Below are 18,134 nucleotides of genomic sequence, written 5' to 3' on the forward strand. Positions count from 1 at the left end.
ATGAGTCGAGGGCAAACTCGGCAGAAATCGCGGATTAGGTCGCCCAAGTGGGACAGCCCCTTTATTCTTCTTCTTCCTCAGGATCAAGGATGACTTGTTTTTACATTGTTTAAGTCCCAAGATGGCTGATGAGGGCAATGTGGGTATTGCAGACTGTTCCACACGTAAGGCAGGACGTGTCTTGCAAATGGGCATTTTGAGAGGAGCACTGATTGTACCTTTACATGAGGCTTCTGCATACATAGACTCAAGTGCCGTTTTATACCTGTCAATAACAAGGTACGCTGCATCTGACAGTCAATGGCTGCGATAGAGTTATGGTCATACAGTGTGAAAACAGGCTCTTTGGGCCATCTTGCACATACCAACCAAGATACCACATCTACCCTAGTCTCGCCTGCCTGTGTTTGGCCCATATCTCTCTATACTTATCCTATCCATTTATCCGTCTCAGGGCTGCCAACATTGGGTGAGAGTTGAGAGTGAGAAATTGCGAGGGAGTGCAGCGTCCAAGCCCGAGAGGGTTTAGCGACCAGGGGGGGGGGGGGGGGGGGGAGGGAGGAGGGGGGAGGGTGGTGTTCCCCTCCTATGGTACGGAGCTTTTGCATTTTTCAGCTTGAAATTGTGCAATCTGGTGCATACTGTAGCGAGTCTTTTAACCACCACTTGAATGCAACATTTATGCTTTAAATTGGATTAGGTATGCATAAGGTTAGGCTAAATTACATTCCTAATTACATTCCACAATAGAGCCAGGCTCTGATCAACAGGTGCAGCACATGAATGACCTTAGTATATTCATGTATGGAAATCAGAATATAATTCATGCTGTTATGCATATATATATATATAGAGAGAAAAAAAATAGAAACAAGGCAAGAGGAGTCAGACTTCCATCACTGTTCTGCACAAGTAAATCAATCAGCCTTACCCTTTGACTATAGAAACAAGACGAAAATAATGCCACATATTCAACCAAGAATATGGTTCAATTAAATTAGGATATATATGTAAAACCTATATATGGAAACAGGCCCTTCGGCCCACCAAGTCCACACTGACCAGCAATCTACCATATACCAGTTCTATCATACATGCCAGGGACAATTTACAGAACCCAATTAACCTTCAAACCTGCACTTCTTTCGGATGTGGGAGAAACCGGAATTTCCGGAGAAAACCCATGTGGTCATAGGGAGAATGTACAAATTCTGTACAGACAACACCCGTAGTCAGGATCAAATCTGGGTCTGTGGTGCTTTAAGGCAGCAACTCTATCGCAGCGCCACCGTGCCACCCCATTAAATTATTTTTTCTGTAATATATTTATTATGGTGTCACGTCAATAAAGATGAACGCATGATTCTGATTTCTGCCCTTAGTTGGATAACACACATCTCCAGTCATTTTGTTTTACATCTATATGGCTGGTTTTCAACCTCTTCATTCTGAAGGTCTCGACCCGAAACATCACCCATTCTTTCTCTCCAGAGATGCTGCCTGTCCTGCTGAGTTATTCCAGCTTTTTGAGTATCTTCAGTTTAAACCAGTACCTGCAGTTCCTTCCTACACTCTTTGTTAAGCGAAACAGGTCCTATTCTCATAATATTATTCATCTCAACTATATTTTCTTCGCCTCCGTTGCTGCAGAGAATACAATCCCAGTTATCAAATCTTTCTTCAAAGTGAAAAAAAATCCAGCCCTGCCAACATCTTCATAAATCACCCCTGGATCCTCTCCAGAGCAATTGCACCCTTTCTCCAAAATGTCATAGACTTATAGCCTGGAAACAGGCCCTTCATCCCAACTTGTCCATGCAGATCAAGATGTCCCATCTAAACTCGTCCCATGTATCCGCATTTGGCCCCTATCCCTTTAAACCATCCTCTGTGTGAAAATGTTGTCGCTCAGGTTCCTGTTAAATTGTTCCTCTTTCACTTGAAACCAGGGGTGTAAAACTCATTTTAGGTCACAGGCCGGATTGGGCAAAATGCGACTTCATGCGGGCCGGACCAATTGTGCACGCGCGAACGCACCCTTGCCATTAATAAGCCATTTGAAATCGAACATTAGCAGACACAAATGTAGACCTAACAAAACAAATTGTAAATGTAGCCTACACAACTGCACCTAATTTTTATTAGCCTGCTTCCAGCAATTAAACTCAGACAATGAAAACAGTTAGCCTCTAATTTGTATTGAGGTGATTGAAGTGAGGGTGTGTGTGAAGGTGTGTGAGTGTGTGTCAGGGTGTGTGTGAAGGTGTGTGAGTGTGTGTCAGGGTGTGTGTGAAGGTGTGTGAGTGTGTGTCAGGGTGTGTGAGAATGCTGGGACCACTGCCGTGTCTCACCTATCACACCATCTGAACGGGAATGTGTAGTTTGGCTTAGACTCTAAACTAAACTACTTTTTTTCCCCCAAATCATCTCGCGGGCCGGATTGGACCCCTTCGCGGGTCGGTAGTTTGACACCCCTGCTTTAAACCAATGCCCGCTAGTTCTTGAATCACATACCCCGGGAAAAAGACTATGCATTCACCTTATATATTCCCCTGGTACACAAAAATGCTGGAGAAACTCATTAGTAATGCAGTTACATTGCCATTTTAAATTGTGTGCGATGGGCTTAAGCCAATCAAATTGCTCGTCCTTTGCGGGAAACCCGCTGACAGAAAACTATTCTCATTTGTGAGTGTGGAGGAGATCTGGAAGCCTTGGGCAAATTGAATTGTTCGTGACTTTATTTATTTTATTTTATTTTTTAAAATATTTTTTTGAGCGTGAGAAATTCTGTGATCAGTGTGAGAGAGTGGGAATTTTGTGAAATGCATGAGTCTCACGCTCAATGAGTGAGAGTTGGCAGCCCTGCCGTCTAAATGCTTCTTAATAGTTGTGATAGTACCTGTCTTAATCACCTCCTCTGGCAGCTCGTTCCAAACACCCACCACAATTTGTGTGTAAAAGTTACCCCTCAAATATACTTTTTAATACTTCCCATTAAATCTTCCCCCCTTTATGTTAAACCTCTGTCCTCTAGTTTTCGATTCCTTGATCCTGGGCAAAGGACTCTATGCATTTACCTAATCTGTTCTTCTCATGATTTTGAACACCTCTGTAAGATCACCCCTCATCCTCCTGCATTCCAAGGAATAACGTCCTAAAGCAATGTTTCCCTATTAAGCATGTTCCTCAAAAAGCATGTGCTGGGACCTGGGTTGGGGAAGGCATTTCCTATTTTGCAGGTGACCTCCAGCAGCAACATATGTTGCAGATTAATCCAAGGCATCATGCAATACATTGCAGAAAGAGGTGATGGACGTGAAACACGAGGTAAGTAAAAGATGGAAATTGGGCCTAACCAACCTTCCTTTGGGCTCCAAGGCTGTGGACCATGTCAAGCTGGACCCATTAAAGTGGACAAAATTAGGCATCACCTGATGTACCTATTCCTGCCTGAATGACCCACATTATTCCAGCAAATTAGGTCAATATTTGTATAGTTTAGTTTAGTAATACAAAATGGAAACTGGCCGTTCGACCCACCGCGTTCGAGCCAACCAAGGACCACATGTATCCTAGTTCTATGTTACCCCAGTTTTATATTCTACATATTAGGAGCAATTTACAGAAGCCAATTAACCTACAAACTTGCTCCTCTTTGGAATGAGAGAGTTAACCAGAGTACCCAGAAAAAGCCCACACAGTCACAGGGAGAACACATAAACTCCATACAAACAGCACCCGTAGTCAGGATCAAACTTGATTCTCTGGTGCTCTAATGCAGCAACTCTAGCGCTGCCCACTGTGTCGCCTCAATAGTTGTTCTATGTTACATGTAAGATTACTGGCAATGTCTGGAGGTGTCCATCTGTAAGGTAGCATGTAGACAGCGGAATGGAACAATGAATGAATGAATGAATGAATGAATAAGTTTATTGGCCAAGTATTCATACAGTGACAGTTAGGAATGTCACATAAAACATTAAACATTAATAATAAAACATTATTGATTAAACATATGAATCAAATAAAATACCAGAGCAAAAGGAGGCTACAGATTTTTGGTTATTGAGTAGAGCTACTACTCATGGAAAAAAGCAGTTTTTATGTCTGGCTGTGGCAGCGTTGACAGTCCGAAGTCACCTTCCAGAGGGAAGTGATTCAAAGAGTTTGTGGCCAGGGTGAGAGGGGTCCGAGATGATCTTACCCGCTCGCTTCCTGGCCCTTGCAGTGTACAGTTTGTCAATGGAGGGAAGGTTGCAGCCAATAACATTCTCAGCTGATCGGACAATTCGCTGCAGCCTCCGGGTGTCGTGCTTGGTGGCTGAGCCAAACCAGACCATGATGGAGTAGGTGAGGTCAGACTCTATGATGGCCATATAGGATTGGACCATCATTGCCTGTGGCAGATTGTGCTTCCACAGCTGCCACAGGAAGTACATCCTCTGTTGTGCCTTTTTGACTGTGGAGTCGATGGTGGCCCCCCCATTTCAAGTTCTTGGAGATGATGGTTCCCTGGAACTTAAAAGACTCCACAGATGTGACTGTGGTGTTGTGATGGTGAGTGGGGTGAAGGGAGGGGGAGCTCTCCTAAAGTCCACAATCAATTCCACTGTCTTAAGAACATTGAGCTCCAGGTTGTTGCAATGGCACCAGGACGCCAGCTGTGTCACTTCTTGTCTGTAGCCAGATTCCTCCCCATCCTGGATCAGTCCAATCAGGGTTGGGTCATCCGAGAAGCTTGACAGAGGAGTCAGTGGAGGTGCAGTCATTGGTGCAGAGAGAGTAGAGGAGAGGGGAGAGTGCGCAGACTTGCGGTGCTCCTATGCTGAGGGTTTGCGGGTTCGAGATGTGCTTTCCCAACTGTAGCAATCGATGCAACTAGAAAATCACAAATCATGTTCAATGGATATCAAATTGTCATAACAATTAGCGCTGCCGCCTCGGTTCCAGGGATCCGGTTTGATCCCGCCCCTAAGGTGTGGTGTATGTGGAGTTAGCATGTTCCCCCTGCGACTGCTTTGGTTTCTCCAGGCACTCCTGTTTATTCCCACATCCCAAAGACACACTGGTCAGTTACTTGGCTGCCGTAAATTACCTGACTGTGGAGATTTAGCTAGATCAAAAAGATCTAAAAGATCACCAGGGGCGCCGCACGATTGGCAAATATGTCTGTCTGTTTTTCCGTCTTTTTTTATTTTAATGTGCTTGAAAAGTTTGTGTAAATGTTCTCTGGTTTGCTTTACGTGGGGGGAGGGGGAGTGGGTTGGGGGAAACTTTTTTTCAGTCTCTTACCTTGCCGGAGATGCGATTGTTTTCCGGGTCGCATCTCCGGTCGCTCTGCGGCCTAATATCAATGGAGCTGGAGACCTCCTCGCACTGACTTTGAGCCCTACCGTGGGGCGTGGACTTAACATCGGAGCTGATCCCTTGCCTAGGATCGCTCCAACCGCACCCTGCGGACTTACCATCAAGAGCTCGCAGTCGGGAGAGGCTGAGTTGGGAGTTCCAACAATGCAGAGGCTGGACCAGCCCTGACCCGGGGTCCGATTGCCGGCGTGGCTGATCGCCCCAATACGGAGGGCCCAAATGCGGCCAGCTACGGGATTCAAGGTCGTCCCGTCAACGGAGGGCTCGAGGCCCAGACAGCGGGAGAGCAAAGAAGGGAAGCGATTTAACTTTTTTTTCCTTTCATCACAGTGAGGAATGTGCAGGAGTCACTGTGGTGGATGTTTACGTTAAAATGTATTTTGTGTGTTCCGTTGCTTTTTATTTGTATGACTGATTTGGCAAATGAAATTCCTCGTATGTTGTAAAACATATTTGGTTAATAAAGTATTATTGTGATTGTGATTGTGATTGATTGTGAATGAGATCGGGTTGCAGAGGTAAAGGGGAAGTGACAATTGCACTGCTCGTCATCATGGGCCCAATGAGCCGAATGCGTCCTGATGAACATGAGTGATTCATGCTTCGACGCATGTGATACAAGTGATCGCATTTTTCGATTAATTCCTTTGTACTGCACAAAAAAGCATTGTGTTCTGCAAATTAATTTCTTGGCCAACAAATCCACACAACTGCTGACCTAGAGTTGGCACTGAATTTAGAATTGACTAATTTGGAGACTTTACATATTGATAGGCAGAATTTGCTGCAGTGAAACTGGCGACTGGCCCACCCATTCTGTGCAGCCACAAAAGCTCCACTTAAATCTTCCACCTCTTTACTTAAGTTTAGTTCAGTTTAAAGATACAGCGTGAAAACTGGCCCTTCGGCCCATCGAGTCCGCGCCGACCAGCAAACCCCACACACTAACACTATCCTACACACAATAGGGACTTTTTTTAAACATTCATACCAAGCCAATTAACCTACAAACCTGTACGTCTTTGGAGTGCAGGAGGAAACAGAAGATCTCGGAGAAAGCCCAAGCCAACGGGGAGAACGTATAAACTCCGTACAGACAGCACCCATAGTCAGAATCGAACACGGTTCTCTGGTTCTATAAAGCAGTAGCTCTACTGTTATGCCACCGTGCTGCCCCAACCGTCTGAAACAATCAGCATGTGTTCTTACACATTTGTTATTAGAAACATAGAAACATAGAAAATAGATTCAGGGGTAGGCCATTCGGCCCCTCGAGCCTGCACCGCCATTCAATATGATCATGGCTGATCATCCAAAATCAGTGCCCCGTTCCCCATATCCCTTGATTCTTTTAGCCCTAAGAGCTAAATCTAACTCTCTCTTGAAAACATCCATTGAATTGGCCTCCACTGCCTTCTGTGGCAGAGAATTCCACAGATTCACAACTCTCTGGGTGATAAGGTTTTTCCCCATATCTGTCCTAAATGGCCTACCCCTTATTCTTAAACTATGACCCCTGGTTCTGGATTCCCCCAACATCGGAACATTTATCCTGCATCTAGTATGTCCAAACCCTTAAGAATTTTGTATGTTAATAAGATCCCTTCTCATCCTTCTAAATTCCAGCGAATACAAGCCCAGTTGACCCAGGTTAATTCCCGCCATCCTGGGAATTAACCTGATGAACCAATGCTGCACACTCTCAATAGCAAGAATGTCCTACCTCAAATCAGGAGACCAAAACTGCTCACAAGTCGATATTAGTTGAGCATATTGGGAGCAATAGCAGATCGTGAACATAGAGACCCTCCAACCTGTTCCTCTTATAATCTCTTATTTCAACTCCTCTTTCTCACCTGATTCCTGTATGACATGGTTAAGCATCCAAATGATGAAATAGTGATCCTAGCCTTGATGATAATCAGTCATTGAGTCAGTGCATAAACAGGCCCTTCAGCCCAACTTGCCCATGCTGATAGAGATGCTCCATCTACACTGATCCCACCTGCCCATGTTTGGTCCATATTGCTCTAAACCTATCCATGTACCTGTCCAAATATCTGTTAAATCTTGTCATAGTACCTGCCTAACAACCTGCTTTGGCAGCTTGCTCCATATACCCACCACCCTCTGTGTGAAAAAAGTTGCCCCTCAGGTTCCTTTTAAATCTTTCCCCTATCGCCTTAAACCTATGACCTCTGGTTCTTGATTTCCCCACTCTGGGTAAAAGATTCTGTGCATGTACTCTGTCTCTCCCCCTCATGTGAATGACATCCCCAAAGGTCCAAACAGCGGGAGCTGTCCACATTTCTTCTTACTGCAAACTTAAATGGCTGATTTCTTATACTGAAGACTGCGCTTCCATCAAGGAAAAAATGTCCCCATCCCATCAAGTCATCAATGAAACTTACACATTTCAATGCATTTATCTGATTAAAATACAGATCTAATCTGATCACTCATATCCCAGGATCAATTGTCAATCCACTAGTCAGCATGCTTTCTGCTTCAATATGTTTATTAACTCAACAAGTTCAGGTGGAGGAAGATAGTTGTTAAAATATTGAAATATCGTTAAAGAAACTAAGAGTCATAGAGTCTTACACGTGGAAACAGGGCCTTCTGTCAATTTAATAATAATAATGGATGGGATTTATATAGCACCTTTCTAGAATACTCAAGGCGCTTTACATCGCATTATTCATACACTCCTCAGTCACATTCGGTGGTGGTGAGCTACTTCTGTAGCCACAGCTGCCCTGGGGCAGACTGACGGAAGCGTGGCTGCTAATCTGCGCCTACGGCCCCTCCGACCACCACCAATCACTCACACACATTCACACACAGGCAAAGGTGGGTGAAGTGTCTTGCCCAAGGACACAACGACAGTATGCACTCCAAGCGGGATTCGAACCGGCTACCTTCCGGTTGCCAGCCGAACATTTAGCCCATTGTGCCATCTGTCGCCTCGCCCACACCAGCCAACATGTCCGATGTGCACTAGTCCCGCCTGCGTTTGTCCCATATCGTTCTAAACCTGTCCTATCCATGCACCTGTCCAAATGTTTCTTAAACAATGCGATAGAGGGTGGCAAGAGAACTAAATCATTTAGTGCCACAAGGGAGTTGATTGACTGGCAGAGCCCTGGTGTACAGCGAGGTTTGGGAGAGAAGTGGATGGATGAAAGAATGGTGTTGAATATATCGCAGCGTATAATGTTGTACAATATGGAAACAAGCCCTTTGGCCCTTTGATTACACATGGACCATCAAGCACCTACCTATATTTAATCAAATCCCACACTCACCCCAATTTCTATTCTTCCCACGTTTCCATTAACTCCTCACAAACTTAATGACTGACCTACAAACTCAAGAGAAATTTACAGCGACCAAAAAAAACCGTATCAACCTGCATAACGTTGGGAAGAAATGAGCACATCCAGAGAAAAGCTACAGGGAGAATGTGCAAACTGCGCACAGACAATGCCAGAGATCAGGATTGAACTCAGATCATTGGAGATGTGAGGCAGGAAATCTACTAGCTGCACTACTGTACCTCCCCTGTTTCTGCCAAGCACAAATCAATAGAGATTGTTTCATTTAGTTTTGCTCAGTTTTGAGATACAGCGCGGAAACAGGCCATACGGCCCACCGAGCCCGCGCCAGCCAGCTTTCCACACACTTTAATACTGTCCCACACATGCTAATGACAATTTATAATGATACCATGCCAATTTACCTACAAACCTGTACGTCCTTGGAGTGTGGGAGGAAACCGAAGATCCCGGAGAAAACCCACCTAGATCATGGGGAGAATGTACAGTGCCCTCCATATTGTTTGGGACAAAGACCCGTCATTTATTTATTTGCCTCTGTACTCCACATTTTGAGATTTGTAATAGAATAAAATCACATGTGGTTAAAGTGCACATTGTCAGATTTTGATAAATGCCATTTTTATGCATTTTGATTTCACCATGTAGAAATTACTGCAGTGTTTATACATAATCCCCCCTTTTCAGGGCAGAGAGGTGTTCTCAATTGCAGAGAGTTAAGCAGAAGACGTAGAAGCAGAAGTAGGCCATTCAGCCTCTCATGCCTGCTCAGACATTCAATTAGTTTGTAACTGATCTACCTCCGCACCAGCAGCTGCCTCACAGCAGAGATCCAGGTTCAATCCTGACCTCGGGTATTGTATGTCTGGTGTTTGCACATTTTCCCTTTGACCATGTGGATTTCCTCTGGATGCTCCAGTTTCCTCCCACATCCCGAAGACGTGCGGGTTTGTAGGTTAATTAGAATCTGTAAATTGCCTTGAATGTGTAGGGAGAGGATGTGAAAGTTGGAACACATAGAACTAGTGTGAACAGGTAATTGATGGTTGGCACGGATTCGGTGTGCCGAAGGGCATTGTTGTGACAGTCTCTACGACGTCCCAAGGGTTTAACCCTCAATAGTCACTAATTGATTACCATGGATCAGAAGGTAATCTATACGCACCAACGAGCTCTCCATGAGACATTCAATGCCGTCGAAAGATGAATATTCCAGAAACAATCTCTTGATTAATAGTTTCTTTATTGAAGTACAAAGCAGTAAGATAATTCATCAAAACTTCTTCTTGTACTAGTATGTTTCAATCATCTTACATCTTGTTTCTCTAAACTAAACTAAACTTTCCCCTGAGGAGATTGTTGGGAGGCCATGGAAGGCAAGCTTTTAAAATAGAGTTGGGAATCACTATAGCTCACTGAACAGGGTTAATCAATGTCGGGATCTGTGCAAGCCAGAGTTAACTTTCCTACCGAGCAAGAGAGGTGGGAAGTCAACCAGAATGTTACAATGTCATAACAAGGAACCATAGATACTGGTTTATACACAAGAAAGACACAAAAGACTGGAGCAACTCGACAGGTCAGGTGGCATTTCTGGATAAAAAGGATAGGTGACGTTTCGGGTTGGGACAGTTCTTCAATCTCAGTCTGAAGTAGGGTCCCGACCCAAAACAACACTTATCCATGTTTTCCATGGATGCAACCTGGCCTGCTGTGTTATTCCTGCACTTTGTACCTTTCTTCAGAACATTGAAATGCTTGCTGCTAAAGATCTGAAGCGAATCAATGAGAGTTTCATCTGTAGATGATTTGAAACAGACAAAGAAAAGTGATGTTGCAGAAGTGGAAGTAGGTTGGCATGTTGTTGGAGAGAATATGGTGTGGGACACAGGTTCACACATTAACATCAGAGCAAAATCAAGCTGCGGTGCAAAACTGTGGTTCTTTTCTTGTGGTGAGATGAGTTTTCCTTCCTTACTTTCCTGTGTTACTTTCCAGTCCAGAAAACAGATGGTCAAACTGTGCCAGCGTTTTGTTGTGTGGAAATTGTTTGACTTAAAATAAAACAATTGGAAGTGATTAGCTGAATTGCCTTTCTTATGACTCAGTCTTGAGGACACGATGGGCCTGCTTGCTTTAGTGGCTGGATCAGTTGCCTCTCTGGCTTTTGGATAGAAACAACCATTCTCGTGATGTAGCAGCTTGCTGGCTCATCCATGATCTCATCAGTCGATAAACTAGCACCAGGGAATGTTCGCAGGGTTGATAAGATCATGCTGTTGCATGTAAATAAAGCTTCACTAGTGCTTCATAACTAGGAAACATATTTTAACCACATTTAGACACTGCAATTATCTCATATGCATAATAATAGCTTAAATATGTTATTTTAATGTTTAATGTGTTTGATGTGACTATCTGAGAATTTGAATTTGATAATTGACTTTAGTGAGATATCTGCCGCTAATTTTTCACCAGTAATGAAACCACAATTATAAGAGTGGTGAATGTAGGTCTTCATAAAAAAGATAATGACGTTAAGTAACTTAGGTTGTTATTTAATTTAAAGTTGAATCAACTGTTGATCTTAGTCAGACAGCATTTAACCATGATAAGTTTTTATTGATTTACTATTTTTAGGGGTAAGTTTGCAATTTTGCAATTTTGGTCAAGAGAGACAAGAGTGTTTTATTGTCATATGCCCCAGCTAGAACAATGAAATTCTTACTTGCTGCAGCGCAACAAAACATGCAAACATAGTATGATATGGCAAACGAGAGAGAGAAAATAAAAGCTCAGTATATACACATACTCACAACATACCCTTATATATATATATATATGTATATGTATATATATATGTATATATATGTATATATATGTATATATCTATATATATATATATATATCTATATATCTATATCTACTACTATATGTGTGTGTGATCTATCTCTATATATTCTTCTGTGTCTCTCTTCATCTGTCTCTGTCTCTCTCTATCTTGTCTGTATCTCCTCTCTCGTATCTTCTCTCTGTCTCTTCTATTCTGTCTCTCTCTTCTGTATCTGTCTTCTATCTCTGTCTATCTCTCTCTTGTCTCTCTCTCTGTCTTCTCTTCTCTTTCTCTCTCTCTGTTCTTCTCTCTCTCTGTATCTCTCTCGTCTCTCTTCTCTGTCTCTCTGTCATCTGTCATCTCTCTCTGTCCTCTCTTTGTCTCCTCTCTATTGTCTTCTCTCTTTCTCTCTCTCTGTCTCTCTCTGTCTGTCTCTCTCTGTGTCTTCCTGTCTGTCTGTCCTCTGTGTGTCTTCCTCTCTGTGTCTCTCTCTCTGTGTCTTCTTCTGTGTCTGTCTCTTGTCTGCTCTGTCTGTTTGTCTCTGTCTCTTCTCTCTGTCTCTCCTCATGCTGTCTCTCGTCTCTCTCTCCTCTCTCTCTCTCTCTCTCTCTCTCTCTCTCTCTCTCTCCCTCCCCCCCCCCTCCTCCCCCCCCCCCCCCCCCCCTGCCCCCCTCCTCCTATCCTCTCTTGTCGTTCAGAGCTTATATGAGGTTGTAGTGTTTAATAGCCTGATGGCTGTAGGCGATCCATCAGTTCCAGTCTCTTACGGATGCTGATTTTCATTGGCAACCTTGGAGTCAGGTTTTGTTGAATTATGTTCCTGTGAAGTGTTTCTGAAATGTGTTGTATAAATGAATGTTGTCAGTGGCAAGAAGAGCATCACACTTAAGCTTGTTCTCTAACAAGAGAATAAACTTCTGTACCTACGGTCTAAAACATGCATGAACGACTGTGACGCGGTTGATGTGAGACTGGGCATGGGATCCTACAAGCAAGTCACAAAATAACACTTTTAAGGGGAGAAGTGACACGGGGAAGAACATATGGCATGAAAGTGGAAAATTAGATGGAAATCTCTCTCTGCATATTGCATATCCTGACTAATAGCTATTCACGACAAACGTAAGAATAATGTTCTGTAATGAACTACCTCTTTAAAAAATAATGAAAACTTTGGAAATGCCAACTACATCTGCGAGTTACAATGAGGGAAAGCTCCACTATTAATGGTGATTACCATTATTCCAAATGAACAGATTCACTCCAAATAGGTGACTATTTGGAGTGAATCTATTTGGACTATCCAGCATCTGCAGTTCCCTTTTGAACACCAGGTGACTATCTTCCCTCTTTTGTGCAGGTAATAGAACAAGAGCTATTGTAGCCAGGAAGTCTGAGAATTGATCTGACTGTTAGTAGGAATGGAGGAAGTGAAGCATGTGTAGGACTTGGTGTCTGTTAGAATGTAGCATGTGATAGATGAGGTAAAAAGACAAAATCGTAAAGGTTTGGAGACACGAGACTGCAAATGCTGGAATCTGGAGCAAAATCTGGACAGGTGGCACATGTGGAGACAAAGGAATGGTTGACGTTTGAGGTTGAAAGTGTAGAATGAAGAGAGTAACTGCACAGAAGTGAGAGGGAGAGGTGCAGGAGAGGCTAGTAGGTGACAGATGATAGAAAAGGACAGGAGCAGGGGGGCAGTAGGTAGATGGAATCGGGTGGGGAATTGTAGAGACAGAAGCTGGTGGTAAAATTCAGAAACAGATAAGTCAGGGATGATGTGCAGGTGGAATCAGGTGGGGAGGAAGAGTTGAAGGGTTAACAAAGGTAAAGCGAGGAAGATGAGACCTGGATGGAATGATATATGGGTGATGGGCAGCAGGAACCAGGGAGGGGAAGGTATCATGTCCAGGTAATGCGGAGGGAGGGAAGGAAAAGGTGAACAAATAGGTTTGGGATGCGAGTTACCACATATATAGGGAACCTATATGCTATGTTCCCCTCCCAGTCCACTCAAATTCTTTCTTCCTTTGTTCACCTTTTATTTTGCTTTCCTGGGGATCTCTGGGGACAGAGTCGGGGAGCAAGATAAGCTGATTGCCCGTACAACGAGCCCCCACAATTATTTTTTTGATCTGTAACCATTCTGATTCTAAGGTACTGGTTTAGAGATTCTTCTTGGCTGCATCAGTGAGGGGAGGGAAGCTGAATGCAGATGTGTAGTCAATGACTTTGTTGAGTGGTGTGGGCTGAATCACTTGCATCTCAATATCGACAAGACTAAGGTTAGTGGTGGGCTTCAGGAGGAGAAGAACACCCTTGTCCCGTCTCCATCAATGGTGTAGATGTGCAGTTTACCAAGGAGGACAAATACCTTGGAGTGTAGCTGGACAGTAAACTGGACTGGTCCAGGAATGCTGAGACCCTGTACAAGAGGGGCAGAGCCGGCTGGACTTTTTGAGAAGGCTCCACTCCTTCAACATCTGCAGTGAGATGCTGCAGATGTTCTACCAATCGGTGGTAGCCAGTGCCATCTTCTTCGCTGTAATGTGCTGGGGCAGCAGGGCAAAGACCACGGACGTTAGCTGGATTAACAAACTCATCAGGAAGGCTGGCTCCATCCTGGGGGCGGATTCATGGGAGGTGGTCTTGGAGGAGCTCAAACTGCGGAGCATCTTGGACAATACAGCACACCCCTCCATGACACAATGGTCAACGTGAGGAGTACCTTCAGCAACAGACTAGTTCCACCAAGATGCAGTACAGAACACCACAGGAGATCCTTCTTCCCTGTGCCTATCAAACTGTACAACTCCCCTTCTGTCGTGGGGTAGATCAATTCCCTCCCCTTCCCCCCCTTCTCTTTGTACATCCCCAATCCTTTCCACTCATCACTTTAATCTCATGTTTCGCGTGTCTTGTGTTTTATGACAATTGGCAGATCAATTTCCCTCCTGGGATAAATAAAGTTCTATCGTATTGTAAATTGGGGTGGGACGAAGGAAAGAAGTGAAAGTGCAGCTGAATGGGTGGTCTCAAGGTATTCCCGCGGTGAAGACATGGATTCTCACAGTTGTTGGAGGAAAGTTAATAAGCCACAATAGAGACAGTAGGGTTGCCAACTGTCCCGTATGAGCTGGGACATCCCGTATATTGGGCTAAATTGGTTTGTCCCATACGGGACCGCCCTTGCCCCGTATTTGACTGCTACTACTTGAATCGAGGGGACTGTCAGGTTGGGACGCCGCGTCCAGCTCCGCCTCACCCGTGCCGATGTAGTGCAACCCATGGAGTGCAGCCACAGTGCCTCGCCCGTGGCCCCATCGGTCAGCAGCCCGGCCAGCTGTCCGACCTTCGGACCTTCGCTTACCGCCGACAACACCACCCCTTCTTCTCATGGTTGATCATCGGTTCATGAGTTGGACGGGGTGCCGGACTTTGTCGCTTGGGCCAAAACACCTCAGCTGGCCCACCGGCTGGGCTTTGTGTGCAATCCTGCACCTGGGGCAACTCATCATTCACCCAGCCACGACTGAGTCAGTCAACAAATTGCCATCGGCAATTTGTCCCTTATTTTGATCTCTTGTCCCTTATTTGGGAGTTAGAAAGTTGGCAACCCTAAGAGACGGTGATGTTTAGAAGACAAGTGCCAGCAGAATAAAAAGTTACCACACACAGTACAATGAGAAAACAGTTGGTAATTGACATTGCAATTACATGCCAAGTTGTGAGAGATAATGTCCAAACAGATTAAGATTTGATGGGTTTTTTCTCATCCTTGACTTACTTTTGAATTTATATAGCTTATTATCAGTGGTACAAAACATTTCAAAGAGATATGATGAATAACTTCTGGACAGGACTGTCGGAAAAACAATGCCTCTATACTCAACTAAAACATGGCAGCAAAGGAGCACCTGGCATTTCTCAGAAATCCAAGTTAAAATTGATTAGAAATGTGGCCAAGTTTAATTTCAATACCTCCAGGATGCATTTTGCATTAGCAGATTGCGTGCAGGTTACTGTTAGAATATCTGTTTGTGCCAAGGCATATCAGTCACCATGTTCTCTCCCTACATTTTTCACATGCTTTTGTAATACAAGGCTTTTGATTCTCATTTATCATGTGTTAACACAGAATTTTGTTCACCTATAAAATTTTGTTCACCACCATGCTTTAAAATAGCCAATTTTACAATCGCTAAAAAAAATACAAAAATCAATTTTATTCTCCTTATCACATGAAAATATTAGGCTGGAAAGAGCGCAGAAAAAATCTATGAGAATATTGCCTGGACATGAGCTTCTTAGCTGTGGGAAGAGGTTGGGCAGGCTAGGACTTTATTCCCTGGATGGCAGGAGGCTGAGAGATACATAAAATCGTATACAGGGGAACAGATACGATGAAAGTGCAGTCTTTTTCCCAGGGGAGGGAAATTATGAATTAGAGAGCGTAGGTTTAAGCTAAGAGGAGGACATTTTAATAGGAACCAGAGGGGCAACATTATACTTGGTATATGGTGGGTATATGGAACAGGGTACAAAAGGAAGTATTTGAGGCAGGTACAGTAGCAATATTTAAAATGCAATTGGACATGTAAATGGATAGGAAAGGTTTGGGGGATATGGCGCAGACCCACGCAAACGGGACTAGGTTGGATGGGGTATCTTGGCTGGCTTGGACAAGTTGGGCCAAAGAGCTGTTTCCATGTCATATGACTCTGTGAGGTAGTTTACAATGGTTACAAGTAATCAAGGCAGTGGTCTCTCTTAACAAGCAGAAATATTCTGAGAAGCACCACTTCCCTGAATTTATTCAGCATCACCTCTGAAATTCTGGAGGAACCAGCGGGAATCTGCCCCATTGTGTATGCCCATTAGGTTACATTGTAGTTCCAGATTTTGCTGTGAATTCGGAGGAACAAATTTATGACTTTTTGAGGCTCCACATTTTATTTTTTGCACTATTATGGTTACCTCGAGTTATGTTTATTAATTAATCATATCTGTGATTATTCTGTACTTATCTGTGTGTTAATGTCACTATGAGCATGTTATAGTCATAGTTTCAAACGGCGTGAAAACAGGGACTTCGGCCCAACTTGCCCATGCCGAACAACGTGCCCCATCCACATTAGTCCAACCTGCCGGCTTTTGGCCCATATCCCTCTATACCTATCCTATTCATGTGCCTGTCTAAATGTTTGACAATTAAACACTCTTCTTGAACATGTTAAGGGCCTGTCCCACGAGCATGCGACTCCATGCGGCAAGCGCGACCTAACGTGGTCGCTTGAGCCGTACGGCCTCGCGGGGCCGGTCCCACTTCGATCGCCGGAGCCGTATAGAGTTGTGAGGAACTGGTCCCGACATCGCGCGGGGCTCTGAAAAACTGACCGTGTTCAAAAATTCCGCGTGGCAACGGCCTGCCGGCCCGCAGCCACCTCGACGCCGTACACACCGCCTCAAAGGGGGTGCGCAGCGTCTCGACGCAGTAGGCAGCGTCTTGACGCACGAACTTCCCGCGGACTTCGCTCGAACTTCACGTCACTCACTCGACCTCCGCGCGGCCCCCGCTTACAGTTTATTCGCGCTCGCCGCATGCAGGTGCATGCTGGTGGGACCGGCCCTGTATGGGGATCACTCGACCTCCGCCCGACCCCCACTTCCGGTTTGGTCACGCTTGCCGCATGCAGGTCGCATGCTCGTGGGACAGGCCCTTAACTCTTGTAATCCAGCATGGTGGGACTTCGGTGGTGCTGGACTAGCAGATTTTCTGGACCTTTGGGTGTTACTCCTCAAAATATCCAAACGCATATATTTATTTTGTTTTTTTTAGTTTAATATTGTCACATGTACCAAGGTACAGTGAAAAGCTTTTGTTGCATGCTAACCAGGCAGCGGAAAGACAATGCATGATTACAATTGATCCAAACGGACTGTACAATTTTTATCTTTGTTTTACATGTTACGCAGCTGTATATTTTCCAGTGAGGACACAGTGTTTAATGATAGCGATAAGGAAATGAACCAACACTACGAGTTCCAGCTCCGGCCCATGTTCCTGACCCCTGGTATTCTGGAATCCAACCTTCGTCCCGGCCACATTTTGGCTGCATATCCCGTTCAGCCTCTTGTCTTTGTCACTTACTCCACCCAACTAACGATCAAACCCTCCCTCATCTGCATCCATCTGCAAGCTTTGCACCGCCCTCATCTCTCTTTTCCAGCTTTCTCCCCGCTACTCCAATCAGTCTGAAGAAGGATCCCAACCCAAAATGTCACCTGTCCATTTCCTCCACAGATGCTGCCTGACCAGCTGAGTTTCGCAATACTTTGTGTTTTTCTCATGCTTCCAGCATGTACAGTCTCTACTGTCTCCATTTGAGACAGAAGATGCTTTGCTAATTCTTAAAATTATGACAAAGTGAAGGGTGGAATTGCTGGCTTGGGAAAATAGTTTTCATGGGGATATAGCACAAGTTTTCATCTTTTTGATATATGTGGAAAGCATAAGAAATAGGAAAACAATGGCCAACCAATTCTAGTTGCCATTCATTCATAGAAGAGTCGAAGTATTTAATTGACAT

General features: G+C 44.4%; 1 protein-coding gene and 1 long non-coding RNA gene across 2 annotated transcripts in view; one reads left to right on the top strand and one right to left on the bottom strand.

The window, feature by feature from the left end:
- Positions 1-18,134, bottom strand: part of tsnare1 (t-SNARE domain containing 1) — an 807,948-nt gene that overhangs the window by 309,916 nt on the left and 479,898 nt on the right. The window lies entirely within an intron of this gene.
- Positions 5,878-15,049, top strand: LOC116972363. Its single transcript, XR_004411787.1, has 3 exons — positions 5,878-5,888; positions 7,923-7,924; positions 14,655-15,049. It is a non-coding gene; the product is annotated as an uncharacterized LOC116972363 (long non-coding RNA).

This window comes from Amblyraja radiata, chromosome 4, assembly GCF_010909765.2.
Source record: "Amblyraja radiata isolate CabotCenter1 chromosome 4, sAmbRad1.1.pri, whole genome shotgun sequence".
Lineage (NCBI taxonomy): Eukaryota > Metazoa > Chordata > Chondrichthyes > Rajiformes > Rajidae > Amblyraja > Amblyraja radiata.